The following is a 17227-nucleotide window of genomic DNA, read 5'->3' on the forward strand; positions in this document are numbered from 1 at the left end:
AATGTGGAGAAGACTCTTGGTGAGCCAGCTCAGGAATCTCAGCAGAGAGTGTGTCCTGCCCTGTTTAATAAAGAGTGTCCTGGAAATTTCTTACAAGGGTCAGCAGAAAGCAAACCCTAAGTCATCCTATTACAATGGAAATACAAAATAACTTCCGGAAACCTTTGTAGATGTGGCAAGGATTATTAGAGTCATAAATAATACCAGTAAGTAATATATGCATGGTGATCTGTACCAGTTAATGAAAAGAGCCTCAAACAAAGCAATTGAATTTTAATGTGACCAAAGTTTTCTATACATCTAAACCCAAGAGTGATACTGCATTCTGTATCTTACAGGGTGTTACCTGTTCAGTATGATTTCTTGCTGTGACAGCTGCGGCTAGGAGGAATAAAACTGTATTTTGATGTAAAATAGGAGACAAAAATACTCATTTGGAAAACAACTGAAAAAAAAATTCTGCTCTGGTGTCTACACTTAAAGTATTGAAAGTATTTGTCATATGGGGTTGAGAAACTGTCTGAAAGGGTGGAGGAAGAGAGGGTTAAGAAGCTGGCAAGCTGGCAGGCAGCTACACCCCATAAGCAGCTTGATGAGGCAGAGATAAAAATCTGCTTTCAACTGAAAGGAAGCTTGCGAGCTGGAAGGGGAAGTCAGAACCAGCTGGGAAGCTGAGGCTTCGTTTGTCTGATCTTCCCTTTGAAGGAAAAGCCGTAGTGCACTCGAGGTTTGGCGGAAGGTGCCTGTCTGCAGAGCCTGAGCCAGGCAGCCCAGGGCAGCCACCTTGTTCCTAATTAACCTCTTCACCCTGGGCTCACTGGTTGGGGCTGTGCGGATGGTGGGACAACCCCTGGCAGAGGGAGGCACCCCAGCACGGTGGGACAACCCCTGGCAAAGGAAGGAACCCCAGCCAGATGCCACCTCTATCCTCGCTCCTCACGGCTGGACAACCCGGCTGCAGAGCTCTGCTCATGCTTAACCAGCAAAAGCTCAGCGCCCTTACCTTCCCATAAAGATGAAGGCAGGTGTTTTCAGACAAGACAGCAAAAGCTTAGGGTATGTTTTAAAAATTCTTGTTCTCTGTGCTGGCATTAAGTAATGATCAGACCATAAAGTCACTGTTGCAAGTTTGAAGGGAAACTCTCTTATTTAAGTTTATGCGCTTCAAAAAAAACCCCAAAAAACCAAAAAAACTCCTTGGAATATACACAAAAATCTAGATTTAAAAAAATGCATCTAATGATTAATAGCTAGGTTGATCTATAATCTAAAATTGGCAAAGGAACATGCAAATACATTCCCACTATACCAGCAGAAGGGAAAAATAATCTTTGTATTATATGACAACAGTACACAGAGGGACAAAACAGAACAAAATCCCTTTGTTTTATAAGAACACTGGTTTTCTAATGGCTGTCAGTACCTTCAACATCTCAAAAGCTCAGAAGGTTGTATTTCATTACATGAAATTTAATAATGCAATACTGTACTTACCCTTAAGCAGAAGTTACTCTTTTGTTCTGACCATTTTCCTGTTTGAATTGTTGAGGTTATTTAACAGCCAATTTACTTTGTTTCAGATAATTAGTACTATGCATGAGATTGGTGATCAAACAAAAAAACCACCATGCTGAGCAACTTTTCGCCTGTCCATTAAAGACATTGTTCAGCATAGTAAAGAGTGAATACCTCATTTTAATTAAACACTACCAGTCATCATTTACTAAATATGACCACAAAAAATAACTTACAAATACAACATCATATACCCAATACAGAATTTTATCCAACAATGAGGGCTAGTACAAAATAAATAGCAAAAGATGATGCTAAACTTTCCTCTCCATGACGCTGCAAAAGTCCTGTGAGCACCTGTCAGTGGTATCTATATTATGCCGTCAGTTCTAATTTCTAGTTCAGCGATGCCGTAAGAAACCTGCTGGAGGGCCTGCAGTCATGTGAAGCACGGCAAGGAACAGCTCATCTGTGGAGCTCGGTACTTTCAAGTTTCACGCCAAGGCGAGATACTAGATTCATTATGACCAAAGAGCAGGAAATTAGTTCGATTCCAAAGCAATAATTTGCATTTCCATGCATTTGCCTACGGAACAATCCTCGTTATTAAAGGAGATAAAGGAGCTGGGATTGTGACATACTTTAAAATAAATGTTGGTACCTTGGAATTTAGGGAGAACAACACAGGGATTTGGGTGTTTATCTTTGCTTTTACTTGTACTGAAAATGTGTCCTAGAAACAGCTGATCTGTCTTTAAAGAAAATCTGAAATCATTAATCAAATAACACAGAAAACTCTTGAGAATTTGTGTAAACATTTAAAGCTGCATAGAACTACTACAAGCAACAGAATAAGTTCTTAATGTTTGTAAATAAAATCTAGAATAGACTATTTTTCCACCCAGTAACCTATCAAGAGTAAGCAATTATTTAAAACATACTTCATTTCAGATGGATTATTATCTCAACGTTATTCAACTGCTACAAAACTTTTGTATGGCCAAGTATGATGACAGGAATTTAAAGTAACAGATGTAATTAATAGACAGTTATTTGGTCAATGTGTGCCATAGCTATACACAGATAGAGCAAAACATCTAAATAGCTGAGGCAATCTGGTCACAGCGAGCGGAACAGGGACAATTTAACCTGCTCCATGCTGCTGCAGCCACACCGCTCCAGTATCTGAACGAGCAACTGCAATACCTGTGCCTTACCTCCATGTTGCGACCTACATATCCTCTCTTTTATACCATAATATTTAGCTAAATATATTTACACAGTTAGGGGTTATATCTCTTTCTCTCATGAAATTCAGTTGTTTGTTTGGGGTTTTTTTTCTGTACTTTGTCTCCCTTGGAGTGACTTCAATTTTGCTGCATTCCTATAATTTATACACGAAATTTCAACTCTGTGTGAGTACAGAGTTTATGCTGTTTCATCTTTATGTAGCACGGAAAAGTCTCCAGATTATGGACATGTTCAGCAAGCTTTTGGTTCTGCTTAAGTAAAACTTCGTGCCTAATTTAATTTCATTTTTTTAAATTAAATATTCTATTTTAGCCCTTAAATTAAAACTTTCTTTTTTGAGAAAGCTTACATTTCTAATTTGTCTTTTACTGGTCAGGTAGAAAGCAAGAAACCAACTTGATAACTTTTTTTTCCCCTTGGTCTGTAGTTGCTTCTCTCAGATTCCAGAACCAGAGCTCGTGGCAAATCCTCCCACATCTGTTTCATCAGCTGATTAAAATGTAGATCTCCTACAAGGTAACACATTTTTGGATGATGGGCGTTACTCTAACCAACTCATTATTAAGGAACAACTTTATGCATGATCAGCAGCTTGGCAGTGTAAACAACATGAAACAGTTCTTTTAAATAGGACTTGATATTTTGTTTATGAGACCTTTCATTTAATTGAAGGCTTTATGGCTTTTATAACCCATTTAAGCATAAAAGTTTTTGTTATCTTTTAAAACCTATTTGCAGTAAAGACCGTTTAGCACAATAAAAAATTCAGATAGGAGCCTTTTGTAAAGTGATTAATAATTGGGTTTCTGATAGTGTTCTGTGATTTGTGGTGTGTATCCCATACACTGAAGGGCAACATTTCTTTGTCTTGTTCTTTTTTAAGCCTACAAGACACCTCATAAGTTTTAACTTATTCTTCAAAAAGTGAGATTCTGTTACTGGTAGGGACTGAGTGTACTGTTATGCCTAGTTTTTTAAGTACTATTTATTTACATGTAGAGTTGGAAAAAAGTAAAAATCAAAACTTTTCAGTCAAATGTGTATTTCAATGGTACTGTCACAATTAGAAAGATGGCATTTCAAAACCACAAGTGCTGGGCCGAGCCAGTAAAACATACCCAGTGTTAGAAACGAGCTTTAGGAAGCACAAACATTGATCCTGTAACTCTTCCTTACTTCAGTATCTCAGCCTGATTTATGCGTAGTAGGAGTCTGTGAAAACAAAAGCTGAAAGAGGAGTGATGAATGATGGGTGCATCACCATGTGCAGCAGACAAGTGAACACAGCATTCTCGGCAGAAGAAGATGCAGCTCTGTCACCCAGCACTGTCACAAGCAGACTTGGGTTTATTCCTAATTCTCCGAGAGGAGCGCTGGCTTCAGAATGCAAGACATCATATCAGACTGTCAAACTGCTTTGGCTTCACAAACATTACAGGAATTGTGTGGTTACACAGCAGGGTAACATACAACTCACCATTTTGTTAAGTATGGTTACTTTGACCCAGAAAGGATTTTCTGGTATTAATCTTCTCTCAGTGCAATTACTGTTTTCTTAATTTCTGTAAATTTTCTACTGGATCAGAGATTCAAAAGAGGGCATACAAAATAATTAATATTTTAATTCTGTTAGTGCAACCTCCCCCATATACCTTCTCCTAGACAACCACATCCAGCTGGGTTGCAGACAACATTTTAGAACAACCTATCAAAATACGGAAGATTTCTCTTTTACTACAGATAATGTTATACTTTGCACCTTCCTCCAAGGTAGGTCTTCATACATGCATATTCCCTAAATGGCTACAGAATAAGAACAAAGTCCACGGCTTCATAAGAACAAAGTCTTTGCTTTCACTAACTGCCTTCTGTTTCCTCATTTAAAGAAGCTTAACAAATTAGTAGTTGCCCATCATCTCTGGATATTGGTTGTTCTAAGCAAGTAGCGCTCTGAAGAGGTTCCTTGTTCTGGGAATATTGACTGTTACATAGGTATATGGGTTTATGTTTGTACATACCAAAAATTCATTCTGCTACTTACATCTACATTAACTGGTACTGTTGTATCAGATTATTTACTTTTCCCCAAACATTTGTCCATATTACAGAGATGCATTTAAATATTACCAGTTTTCTATGTTAACTTAGTCACACCTTTCCTGCGCTGCTTTCTGCTATCTAGTTCACACACAATTGTTCTTTTACAACTATTTATATTTGGGCATTACTATATTTTTCAGGAAAGGTCTTTACTTGCATAACTTGTCAGGCATACACATACTAAAAAGCAAGCATACCTACAAACACATCAAAACAAGCCTATGCGTGATATGTAATACTGCTGCATTAGTTAAGTGCTAAGGAATCTGCTTTAAAACTTAATGTCTTCTGTCCTGTAACAGTGGCAGACCATAAACCCTTGATACAAACTGCTCAGAAATCAACAGCTTCTGGAGTGTGTTGTGTGAAACAGCAGTTCTGTTCTGCCTGAAGTGCATTTTCGGCATTCCAAAAGCCAAAACTTTTAAATCCCAGTTTTTCAGTTGCATGGGCAATTTTTTAACCCAGTGTTAAGCAACCTGTGTTGCAGAGAGAGTCAGGTTGTTGGACCCTTGTCCTTCAAGGCTGGGATGCTGAGCAGCTCTGGGAGGAGTGACTGGGTACCCGGAAGTGTGAGCATGGCCTTAACCTTATGGCAGCTGGAGTTCGCAACAACATTTCTACTTATGTTTAGTCACTTCAGTGAGTGACCTACATGAACTGATGTATGTATCTTGGAGTATTTTTCAACATGGTCATTTCCCTACTTCCTATTGCTATTAGACCAGTGAACAAGCTAGAATTTTCAGTCATAAACAGGTTCAGGCTCTATGCCAAATTAGAAGAGGCTTAAAACCTCCAAGTTAAGACTGTATTAAGTGTACCCTGTTTTCATAAAATATGAAAGGCAACATGAGATATTTTGTAATACCTGTGATGAGAGCGATCCTTACTTGAGAGGCTACTGAAGATAATCAACTTGAGAAATTTTTACTTCCGTTGCAAGGGAGATATTGGTCTTCCATGCTAATTTACACAATCTGAAAAACAAGATTTATTATTTTAAGATAAGAATGTTAGATTTTTTTTTTCTAAAGTAAAACCAGAAGGGTAAATAAGAGGTGGCAAGTGTGAGGCACAAGGCCTTTGTCTGTGCACGGTCTATGCCATACCTGGCTTTGTTCATTTATCAGCCATTAAAGCTATTGGTAAAAGTCTCACCTCGTATCCATAACAATAATAACCACCTTAACTGTGTCAGAAAAGATGTTCCCCCATTTTCTGTCTTTAAGGAATATTATCCACAAAGCAGAATGAAAGCATTTTACACCAAAGAGCATGTGGCTAAAACTAACTCAGTGTAGTAGAGAGAGGCGTGTGCTTTGCAGACACTGAGAGTGAAGAGAGAGAATCACAAGCTACTAATTCACAAAGTACTAATTGTGTGGTCAGTGCAATTGCGACTATCACTTCCAGAACTCCTGACTTAATAATTGCCTTATTATTTTAATTGCAAATCAGCTGATAACCCAACTATCAGTCAGAAAGACACAGAAGAATCTTCTACCTGTGGCCAAAGTAGGAGCCTTTCATAAATGATCCATCAGTCCCCCATCTATCCGAGTTATCAGAGACATGTCTGGTCTATGAGCATCCAGTTTGTAGTTTTATGAATAGGGAAGAGTACTGGAAAATCATCAGCTATCAATAATAAGTTTTTCTAACGACAGGAACAGAAGAAAGAATATTCTTTAAGCAGGAGTGACTAGTTCAAACCAGTTCTGCGGGAGGCTTTGCACGCCAAAGATCAAGAAGAATGCTAATGTGCAATCATTGAACAGAATAGGAGCCAAAACTTGATATAAGGCACGTAACGAATAATGCTATACAATCGGCTTCTGTACACCCACAATGTATCTAAATTTATAAACCATACACGCCATTGGATAAAATTGAAATGCATTTTTCATCATTGAAGTGTGCTATCCAATCTGCTCTAGCACAGGACCATATTGGGATTGAGTAGACCATTCTGTTTGTTAGAAACTTTCCAGAATGTGCTGGTATTTATATCTCACAAAAGCTGTTCAGTAAACACAGTACAAAGACCTCTGATTTCACCGAATGCATAAACACATGTGAAGAATTTCATTCTAGGATTTTGGACATGAGAGAGCTCTCTGTCAAATGAGCTTAACTACCCATTCGCCCAACCCAGTGAATTAAACATCTTTCTACCTGGAAAAACTGGCCTCATAGGTAAGAATTCAGAGTTCTGATGACAAACTCTTAATTTTCCTATGACATATCCTTTAAGGGAAAAACACAGTATAGCTTCCTAGAGTGAACAGTTTGGGTTTTTTTTCCCAACTAATCAGAGTTTTGAGGGACGGGGTTTCGAGGGCACCAAGCTTGTCTCTGTTCTTGTTACATTTTTGTGTGAACTTACATATATTGATGTATTTTTTATGGCTATGACAGTTCAAGCCTGTAGGAATGACTGTTATAATTTCATTCATATTTTAAAGATCCTCTGTCAGTCTTGGAAGAAAAGTGAAAGAGAACTACAAAGCACTGTGATTATCTTTGTTACGTACAATTGCAAAACCTGCTTCCCCAAGCCACACAAACTGAATAGGTAATAAACCAATAAACCAACAGAATAAAAACATATCAGGGTCATAACTCCTGCCTTGACAAGGAAAGAGAAGAAATCTAAGTCAGCCTCTGCTGGGGCTGAAGAATGAGACAGACTTTATTTCTTTTCTTGATTCATCCAGAATGGAACGTGGAAGCGACCTAGAGAGATCATTTCATACAGTCACCTGTGCCAAGGCAGGATCAGTTGTACCCAGACACCTCTTAAACTTTGTCAGTCTCTTTCTAGCAACAGCATAACCTCTGTAGACAATCCATTCCAGTGCTTCACTGTTGTCATCAGTATTTTCCTGAAGTTTAGCTTAAATTTCTCTTGCTGTCACTTAAGACTATTATTTCTAGAACAATTTGTGGTGAACGAAGAGAAAAACGCTATTTCCTTTCTCTTTCACAGGTTAAACAATGTATGACACCAAAGTTAATAATCTCAAAGAAATATCCACTTAAAAAAAAAATCAAAACAAAGCAGAGACTCTCTCTAGAAATACCTGCAAGAGTACCAAAGGGAGAAATCAGCTATCTCAGTAGGCTATCGCTCCCTGGGCAAAACAAACACAGTTAGTCAGGGGTTGCAAAACTGTTAATACTCAAAAGAATCCCCAAATCTCTAGGCTTAGGCTGGGAGCTGTTTGGGTTTGCTCAAGAAGTTTCGAGCCGCCCAGATGGGATGTTTGGGGCTGATTGCAGAGGGGCAGCTTATCTGGTCACACGTGATGGGACCTTCCTGCTGGGAGTCGGGACCCTTCCCTTCTCCAGGATTATGTTTTATGTCCTGCACCTGGATTCTCTCACTGAGATCAACTTTGTGTCCTAATTCAGGAAGTTACCTGGTTCTGGGATTCTTAAAATACGAACAAAATTTGAAAACAAATCTTGAATTTGAAGTGGCTTTGTCACTACTGATTGGGCTAATGACTGAGCAAAATGCAGCACAAAGGGAAAGTGAGCTGACAGAAATTACCTAAAACGTATTTATATAGAAAATATAGACAATTAAAAAATACAGAGTAATACAGAACATACGTGATCTGGATAATTTTAGTAAAATATTTGTATATAATTTAGTTTCATAATTCAAATGTTTATAGTCTGATAAAACTAGAACTGTAGAATGGACCATGCTATGTAACGTTGAAATGCAAGTATTTCAAAATTATCTTAGCCCCATGCATTGGGAAAGAGAAGTGACGAGGCAATTTAACTGTGACTCAGATTGAAACAGTTTTGATTTGTGGCCTTCGTGTTGTTTTGAACAGACAGCAATCCACATCAATCTTGTGCAAGCATTTTACAGTGGGAATTAGGGGTATAATCAGGAAGAAGGTGCTTTTTGGGTGGAGTTAAACTTCAAAGGCAGTGAAATGAAGAACAGTCATCGCTACACCTAACAGTTGTCCTTCTATTGTAATTAAATGAAACATTAATTTCCAAGTGTTATGACGTTTAATCAGCTATATAAAATAATAATAGTAATAAGAATGATAAGCATCAAAGTTATTATGGGATCAAGCCAAGATCACATGCCCAATGCTTCTAAAAGTTGGTATAGGCTAGGTGTTCTAGACCATAAGTACTGTCCAAAATATTGTTTTGGAACATATCCTGATAAATTTATTTATTTAAAGAGAAATGTTGCAGATTTGCATAGTTCCCACTCATTAAACGAAACAACAACTAAACTCTGCCATGGTATTGTATCTATGTATCCTCACAAAGATGTGAAATGTTTTTTTCTTTTTAGTCAGTATACATTAATGAAAAGTTATCATTTTGTGCCATATTACTGGAGGCAGACTAAGCAAAGGGATGGAAAACAATTCATCAAAAAGCATAATATTGCAGCTGCAGACCCAGAGTAAGAATCTTGACTTTTATTCTCCAATTTTTACACTGTTTTGCTTTCCTGCATAAGAAGCTGGATTAGATATATATACATTGATTTCTTCTGTAAGTACAATAATTATAAAATAAACTGTCTTTCAATAAATGGCTGTTTTAAACCCTGTCCCCTAGACCTTTTGAATAAAACACTAAAACAATTACTATAGGGATGTAAATTAATATATTTGATGAGTTTTGCCATGTTCCAGAAAGATTTAAAACAAAAAGAAGTGTAGGTTTTGAAACACTTGGGGTGGAGAAGAAAGAATGAGTCGACGGACCTGTGCAGTTCCTACTGCAGGTTTTGTATCCGCCCTGAGGTGGGTTTCTGGGTGATCAAGCACTGACACCGAGCTGGAACCTCTCCAGCTCTTCCTGAGCACTGCGGCTGATGGAAAAGGGTCAGCACAGCCCCCCCAAGCTCCCCTAAAACTGCACCCACCATGACAAGTGCTGCTCCCGGGATGGCAAAGCTGACAGGATGACACATTCTTTTCCTCGTGTATTTTCAGTTCCTCACGGCAAATGTAATAGCTCGTTATTGGACACTTATTTCTTTTGTTGTGAGGTTTTGTGTGTTTGTGTTTCAGTGAGCCACTTCCAACAAGCACAAGAACCACCGGAGATATCCTTATTACTGGTTAGGAAATCCTTCAGAAAATATTATGAAGAGCTCTTGGAAAAGAAAGGTACCGCGTCCGTCACTCCCTTTGATACACTTGAAACATCAACTAGTTCAGCAGCTGGCAATTAGGCAAGGAGTAGTGGCTGGTAGGGAGGAGGTGCTTCTCGAAAAAGGCTTTTTTCTAAGTATTTTAAAGAACAGCTGCTAACCTCCCTTTCATACATTCTTGCCAAATAGCGAGAGTAAAGAATTTTCTAATGAACTTAGTCTTATCTTTAAGACTACTCATTTGGCAAAACAATTACCTCCAACCCCTTCCTAACAATCTCCAATTAATTTTTTTTTCTTGCATTCTTCTGTGCAGAACAGCCAAACGATGCTCCTACCAGCATCAGCGTTTTTACTGGATGTTGAGCGCTGTTTCCCACACTTTGCGATGGTGTTATATTTGTTATTTAGAACAAACCCAGATTGTTCCTGGAACTGTGCCTATAGAAACTACTGCTGTAACGTGTTTATAGGATATATAATTATAGGCGTGTTGTAACCTGTCCAGAGCCACTGCAGAACAAGTTGCATTATCAAAAACATAAACCAGTCCCTGCATTAACTATTCAATCTGATATATTCTCCTTCTACAGTAGCTAATGTCAAAGAAATTAAATCAAGACAGGTTACAATCTTGAGCTTCAGTAGAAAAGATGGTATAATATTTATAATATTCCAAGCCAGTAATATGACATTCAAAACTATGGAATACTCCCTAACGCAATATGGATTTCAAACCACTGTGTCGGAAGATTAGGCCACATTAGAGAATGTCAGGCATTTGCATTTGAAAATACTTGCCAAAAAACACAAACATGATGCAGGAAGAAAGAAGGTGCTCACCTACCGATGCAGTGAGTCACAGTATTCAAGCAGTTGAGCCTCTGCATCTATGCATGCAAATATAAATAGTAAAATTTGGTTACAATAGTAGCAAACAACAGATTATTATAGGTTTTCATCTAAGTACTATGTCAAGATAAGTAATTTGGACTGTCTTTAGTACATATTACCTGTAGGGTTAAAAATCTTTAAAGAAATAACATTCTAGTTAAACAGAATAGTGGAGTATATAAAAGTTTAATTATTAGAATAATTACTTTAATGATTAGAATAATTAGAATATACTTCACATATAGACACCATTAAAAGGGCGGAACAAGACACGTTTGAAATGTATTCTTCCATGGAGAAATTCCAGAAGAATTGCACAGTAGTGCCTCAATTCTGTGGTCTTAAAGCTCCATCTCTGTCCAGTTTTTATGCAGGTTGTTATGACACACAAAGGTACATAATGTTTTAGTCACAAAAATAACTCCATCATATAACTAACTTTTTAAAATTAAAGTTTTATACAACTGCATGGTGTTTTTTTGAAGGATGTCTGTCTTGCTTTTTAATATTCATGACATTTGAACCAATATAGGAAGTATAATGCATGCAATTTCACTAGAGAACATTACTTAATTACAAATATATCCAATTATCTTTTAATGACATTAATTTCTGTTTACGGACATGGATAATGCTGTATATTTAATATGTCTAGGTTTATCCTAAACATCAATAACACCTCAATATGTAAACTGTTTTAAGCCATTTTTACCCTCCAAAAACCAAAACAACCCAAAGTCTCTATTTGAATCTGCCATCTGGTAAGCACGATAGACCCATCATTAAAATGGTAGGACAGTAAAGATTGTTAGCTGATAGGAAAATGTGCATGAAATGTGGGATAATCCTTTTTTTTCTCTCAAGTTCTTTTACAAATTCTGGGTTACTCGAGGTAACACATTTACATTTACTGCTTGCACTTTATTACGAAGTGCAGAATAATGAAATTCTCAGGTAGGCCTAATAGTGAACTATCATTTCTCCCATAACCTGCTCCAGGCGAAGCTGATCCCAGCTCATCACAGTGGCATGGACTGGATGACTTTTGATGTCCCTCTTTCTATGATGGCTAATTATAAATATATGTATGTGTAAACATGAATTTCTAAAATAGATTAGGCAAATTATTTTCTGAAATACTCCTTTCTCCGCATTACAGTCTTCTGCAGCGTCATCTTCTCACGACTGTTTTCTGAGTGTTCTCAGATCCGAGTGGGCACATGCTGAACTCAGTTCCATGGCAGTAAATACTCGGTGACTGTCCTGCAGTTAATGGAATTACTCCCATCAGAACAACGCAAGTGAAAAAGTTGTCCCTTCTCCATGACAGAAGCAATCAAGTGAAGATAGGGAACTCTTTCTAATTACAGCTCAGCAGTGCTAAAGCTATCGCGACTCTGTACCCCTGCCCTTGGAATAATTCTGCTGCCACGTGCAGAGGGCTCACGTGAACAGGGACAGCAAGTGTTGTCCCCTTGTGTAAAGGCAGATTTACTCAGAAGGTCATTCAAGATAACTCTGCTTGTGAAGACTCAGTTTGACTCAACTAATTTTATAATTATGTGTTACTCTTAAAGTGGAATTTTGGATGTTATTTTCTCTGATATCTTTATGACTCATACTTCAGTTAAGCAAAGCAAGCTACAATTTGCTAATGCAAGTGTGTACAAATTTGAAACTGGTTAGGTCGGGTGTGTCTGCCTATAGAAACATACATTTTCTTATAGTTTTCAATAAATGTTACTGGTGCAAAATTGTCTGGCTAGATCTTAATTGAATTTAAATATTTCATAGTTTGAATACCATTCTTGAAAAATTAAATCAACTGGGTAATTGCTGAGGTTCAGAACAGAAAACTGCATTAATTATGAAAAAAACAGTGAGTAAGAAGTCACCTATCTTGATCAGGTCACCTAGGTTATACAACTGGTTGGCATCACTTTACATCTGTTGCACATGCAGGCCCACTTCCCTCACACAGCCTGTGGAAAGCAGGGGCTTTAATTTGACAGAATAAACAAATTATTCTTTTTGTTTTCCTTCAGGCTGCAGCTCATAGTTCGGCAAGCTTGGAGCAAATGTGCTCCCTCTTTACCAGTTTGCAAAGATGAAGGGGAGCACAGCCCACAGCTCATTCGTTGCTTGTTGCCATGTGGAACACAGACAGCATCACTTGCAGGGATTCATAGTCCATCTTATGTAGGAATTATAGTACAAGTTAGACAAACTCACCAGACAGAGCAAAGAGCAGTAGCATGTAAGCACTTAGGGCTCTGCTCTCCCACTCAGTGTTGTGGGGTTTGGCTCAGGCGCGAACAACAGCCGGGGCACTCAGAACGGGCATCTCTGGAGCACAGGTAACCTACAGAATGCAAGAGAGACTGTGAAATGATTTCGTTGTCAACAATCCCCAGAAGCAGGGAAATAAAAAGGTAGTTTGACCCAAATCTACAGATCAAAATATCTGTCTTCTAGCTAAGAACCCAGTCTTTAAATTCTTCTGGTCCTTCCCTCTAAGCCAGCACAACTGTGAGCTATTGCCAGGCCAGAGATGCAATGCAACTGTAGTCATCACAGTAAAATAAAGAAATTCAGGACTTTTTGAGGAATCTTACCAACAGACTGTGACTTAGGGAAAAAATAGATAGTTCGTATTTAAATGTAGGTGACTATCCCCAGTGCATTTACTGGTACTATCTGAAGTCCTGATTTATCAGTCATACACTTGCAATATTTTGTATGACAAATAAGGTTTAGAAATCAATATTTCAGTTTACTGATTCACTGCTTTGCAATACAGTTTGTTTATTGTTTGCATGTTTATGAATACGTGGAAAAATAATTGTATCATTTGCTTTCTGAAAATAAATATGTTTTTTCCTCTACCAATCCAAATGTTTCTGAAGAACTGAGTGATTAATATCGTATCTAAAACTGTGATTGTTTTAATAAACATAAAGCAAGATATTGAACTAAGTATGACTCCAACTGTGAGTGATTTATGGTGACAAAAATACACAGATGCCATCTGTACCAACAGAAGAACACTTATCACAAATGTGTCTTATGGTAACACTTTCCCTTCATTTATACTGAAATGAGCGCTGTTTCTTTTAAAACGGTAAAATATGGAGACTTTTAAAATGAGTGACCTAACAGTAGGAGAAATACACTGAAAACTATGAATTAAAATACTCCTTTGACTTGCTCTAGGCCCCCATGAGGTATCACCAGCCACAAAGCTCACTTTGCCAGACTGGCTGTGCTCAGTAGCTGCTGCTGCACCAAGAGTTTTCCTTGGGTGTAACACCCCTCACCTCAAACAAATACCTCAACCGAAATGGCAAAAGCTTTAAGTTCCAAACCCAGCCTAAGTCATTAGTCTGACTTCATCAGCCGGTCTATGATAGACTTGCCAGCGTCTTTGCCGGTTCAGCATTAAGCAAGAGGGCCATGGGGTATGCACCAGGGAAACTAGGGCAAGCAGTGAGAACACAGCGATAAATATCAGTCGACTTCAAATACGAACAGCAAGATCAAAAGAAAAGTAGGATTTAAATAAAATCTGCACACAGAGAACTTCATTAGCAGAAGCTGCAGAAACAAAGATATGATACTCAAGGCATTATTCATTTATAACCGTGCACCAGACACTGAGAGTTTTGAGAATGGTGAGGGTCACCATCATCCGTGTAAATGGAATAAACCACGGGCAAGTGCAGCATGCAGGATACACTATTGAGGCTGCGCAGCCACAGCTGTGCTGTCCCTGCCTCGCATTCGCACTCTGCACTGACTCCAACCTTCCCTGGAAGCAGCGAGGAAGGGAGATTTCAAACTCCCACAGCATTCTAAAAAATAATATTTTTTTTTACTTGCAGTGACCTTAAAGTGCCCCAATTCTGCTTTGGGTTCTAAACTATGGCAAGAAAATAAATTAAAGTGTAAAGTAAATCCGTATTTATTTCTGATGTTTTTTCTGCAGCTATGCCTCCACCCCCACTCCTGTCACTTCTCCAGCCCTTCAAAATTTCCTTTGTATCAAAAAGCTGACAGATTTAGCTCCTGAAAACTTCAAGCTAGTTTTCATGTTGAAATTTAGGAAAACAGAACAGCTGTCATTCAAACATACTTCAGCAAGTGGCAAGCCTGTTCACTTTCAAATGTTTATTCCTCAAAAAAATAACACTTACATGACATGTCCTACTGACACATCATAAAAAATTCATTCGGATCTGACAGACCTGTGGAGCAAACATGTTCCAGAGCCTGAGGTTCCAGAGTTCCTACACGTCTGATGTTTGGGTTATTTTTAATATCTCTTTCTTTACTGTTTCAAACCGTGCAGAGTTTTTTGGTCCAGTGGTCACTGTTGGGTGATGAATTTACCTTCCTGGAGGGAGACCTGACAATAATTCCACCCAAAGCAATTCGCCCTGTGCAGGCACAGCCAACAGCTGGATAAGCAGCAACTGATGCCACAAGCTGAATCACTGAAGCTGCTGCTTTCATGCAGATTTTACAATTCCCGAGTCCAAACAGGACCATACTAGTATGCTACACCCAAATCCAAGATCTTTTTCCTCCTTAACCAAATTGTGAGATTAAGAAGCTTTTTCTTACCAGCTGGCCAGTAAGCATTTGTTCATCAGCCCATTTGTTCATAATCTGGCGTTACTGTGAAGGTCCTCACGAAATCTTCTAAAATGAAGGGCACTGAAAGCAACACAAAATCCAATTTATCAGTGAACAGGGAAAGAGATAGTTAAAATTCAGTAATTCAGTTTGTGGTAGCTTTTCCTGTAGGAAGCCAAATAATTTTTAGATTCCATAGAAATATCAGAGAAATTAAAACATTTACTGTACTATGTGCAAGACAAAACCCAGCAGTTTAGTTTCCATCATTTAAACTTTGCTACTCATTCTAGGGGGTGGATTTTTAATTTGAACTTTGATGCTGCTATGTTCAGTATCAGATTTTCCGCACTAGTCAAACGCCACTTACATGCTAGGAAGACATGCAAAAGCATCTGGCCTGAAATTGTTTCCCCTCATGACATTTTCTTTCTGGATGCAAATAAAAAGTGTGTATAAAGTGCATCTGTATAATGCAATTACATGACTTTTAGCAAGTAGACATGATAAGTACAATCCTAAATTAAATAACTGCACATGAAAATTCTATGAAAGTACAATCCTGGTCTTTAATAATCCTTGTTCACCTGTCAGTCAGCAAGCATGCATTATGGACATTTCTCTGCTGGTTTTTAAAAGTAAAAATAATGCAATGTTCTTTCTAAAGTAGTAAGCATTCAGTCTTAGCATGGTTGACTGTTGATTTTTTCCTAATGTCAATAGTAAAAAAACCAACCCAGCAAGAAGTAGACACTTTTCTATAAAAGGCACCTGTATATACTTTCTACTGATTAAGTTGTATAAATCTGTATGCTGTACATGCAGCAAAATGCTTTCATATAAACCTTTTTCTCTTGTGAAAAGGGATGAAAGATTGTTTCAGGTATTTGCACTCATCAATACCCCATACTGAGAAAAACACAGCAGGGATAATTTAAAAATGTGACTGAAGACTGGAAGAAAAATGCTAATTTTACATTCTTTGATATAAATTTATAGAGATGAATTGTACCCATTTACCAACAGTTTTCATATTATCATACCCCCAGATTAATAGGAGAACGTGTCCTAAACATCTGTACAGGAAAGAACAGACACTTGAAAATAAATGTCACTTTATAATTTGCATATGAAACGACTCACAGCTTGAAGAAGAAGAAACAAAGTTAACAAATAGTTTGTTTCTATCTTGTGAAAAAGCAAAACAAAGCTAATAGTTCACTAATCTATAAAATTCCGTGATAGTACTCATTATGGCTGTGCAATTCCATGCTGTTACCAAAAGTTACACTTCTCAGAACTACTGCCGGGTCTCAGATTTTGTGCCCTTTTCACACAAACTTGTGAAAGTAAGCTTGCTTACTTCACAGCTCCTACTGACTTCACCTTTCATCTACAAATGGACGCTGTGAATACTTCTGTTTAAAAATTTCATTTAATTGAAAGAAAAATGCCTAATCAAAGCCACCCAACACAAGCAATTGCGACATATGGCTTCCCAGCTGGGAGAGCGTCTGACCAACATATCCGCAATTGGAGAGACAAACAGCCCCATCAGATCCCCCGTCAGCACGGGACAGGTGCTCTGGGCTGCATGCCAAAAGCCTTTGCTTCAAAGTCCCAATTATTGAGCAAAACCATACGAAGGCAGCAGGTATTGTTCCCCCGTTTTACAAATGA

General features: G+C 38.0%; 2 long non-coding RNA genes across 3 annotated transcripts; both read right to left on the minus strand.

The window, feature by feature from the left end:
* Window positions 1-1829: 1829 nt before the first annotated feature.
* On the minus strand, window positions 1830-5751 carry LOC308045495. Of its 2 annotated transcripts, none has more exons than XR_013922787.1 (4): window positions 5738-5751; window positions 3885-3993; window positions 3116-3275; window positions 1830-2027 (listed from the first exon to the last, which is right to left on the minus strand). It is a non-coding gene; the product is annotated as an uncharacterized lncRNA (long non-coding RNA). The 2 variants fall into 2 exon arrangements; XR_013922788.1 differs by having other exon boundaries at window positions 1830-2101.
* A 6323-nt stretch (window positions 5752-12074) lies between these two features.
* On the minus strand, window positions 12075-15622 carry LOC308045527. The gene is made up of 3 exons (XR_013922799.1): window positions 15536-15622; window positions 13145-13274; window positions 12075-12175 (listed from the first exon to the last, which is right to left on the minus strand). It is a non-coding gene; the product is annotated as an uncharacterized lncRNA (long non-coding RNA).
* Between the last annotated feature and the right edge of the window lie 1605 nt (window positions 15623-17227).

The sequence above is a fragment of the Nesoenas mayeri genome (genome assembly GCF_963082525.1).
Source record: "Nesoenas mayeri genome assembly, chromosome: 13".
Classification (NCBI taxonomy): domain Eukaryota; kingdom Metazoa; phylum Chordata; class Aves; order Columbiformes; family Columbidae; genus Nesoenas; species Nesoenas mayeri.